Source organism: Aplysia californica, unplaced genomic scaffold, assembly GCF_000002075.1.
Source record: "Aplysia californica isolate F4 #8 unplaced genomic scaffold, AplCal3.0 scaffold00186, whole genome shotgun sequence".
Classification (NCBI taxonomy): domain Eukaryota; kingdom Metazoa; phylum Mollusca; class Gastropoda; order Aplysiida; family Aplysiidae; genus Aplysia; species Aplysia californica.
Window position 1 is genome coordinate 107,930 of NW_004797456.1, and position 1,617 is coordinate 109,546.

Below are 1,617 nucleotides of genomic sequence, written 5' to 3' on the forward strand. Positions count from 1 at the left end.
TCTTAACGACTGAGATTTTAAAAATCCTTTCATCTTGGCTTACGATGTTACCAAATACGGTTTATAATTGATTTATATATTATCATGCACTTTGTTTTCTTCCCACTCAACGTCAATCCTTTACGCTCACTTTCCATCACATTTTCAAATACCAGACAAAAGGGGGTTACGAGGCAGGGGTATATCAATAGCAACTTACTTAGAAAACTTCAAGACCTGAGTACTAAGTTTACCTGAGTTAATCTGAAAGAAATGGACTTACGATTCTGTAAATTCAAGGTGCTGATGTCAGTGCCCGTTCTCAAATGGCTCGCCCTTGAGTATATTTTTTAAAGCAATGAAAGGTACAGCGGAGCTTATTTGATAGATCGATTCCTATCCTGCATATTTTTTTAAATAATACCCTTATCCTAATCAACTATTTTGATGGGTAACACTTATTTTTTTGCAGAAGCTTTCACCAGATTGAAACGAAACCTGGGTAATGTAAAAAAGACTACAACAAAACAAAACAATTTACTAGAGCCTGCTGTTGAGCGGGGATATGCGCTATACAAATGCTATTTATTATTATTACTTAAATGAAAATCGTTTGCCATGGGGATTGCGCTAAGCTCAACAATTGGACATTGAATGGCTAGATCTTGTTCGTGAACTATTATATTTTGATATAAGAAACAAACCACATGAACTTATCAGAACCCAGCAAAAGAAATACAGATATATATGTTACAGTAAGAATATGTACCTAGTGAATACGCGTAATCACTGAATATTTTAGGGAATATACGTTATGCCGGTTTCACTCAGGGGTTTCACGTAATCACTGAAATTTCTAGTGATTACGCGAAATTCCTAAAATTAGACCTATCATTTTACGTGTTCTTACTATTGAGCATTCAGTGAATTCACGTAATAGCCCCGCCAATGTACAGTGACCCAGTTTGGTGTGCTTGTTTTGAACAACAAATACTCGTAGCTATAAGTGGGCTTGTTTTGGTCCAATACTCATCTTGGAGTTCTCGTCAAGGGGTCAGGTGGATCTTATTGACATGCAAAGCATGCAGAGGGGATTCAATAAAAAATGGATCATTGTGTACCAGGATTACTTGACGAAGTTTTGCATCCTTCGAGCCTTGACGTCTAAAAGAGCTGCTTATGTGGTTTTTCGTTTACTGGACATTTTTCTGCTCATTGGTGCACCCGTTATTCTACAAAGCGTTAACTCAAAAGCGATAACTCACTCCACAGGTCATCACATAGCTGAAAGAAGATTGGTCAAACCTAAAAATGGTGCATGGTAAGCCTCGCCATCCCCAAAGTCAGGGGTCGGTTGAGCGAGCAAATGGTGATATTTAAGATATGCTCGTGGCTTAGATGACTGATAATGACTCACAGGACTGGCCTACGGGCATCAAATTTGTCAAGTTCCAGAGAAATAGTGCTCTTTATTCCGGGATAAAGTGCTCTCCATATTCTGCAATGTTTGACTGTGAAGCTCGTGTTGGACTTTCTATTTCGTTTTTGCCGGACATAGACACGCACACAAAGACACTCTAGACATAAAAATAATATATAGACACACACAGAGACATGCACACACATTAACACATTTGA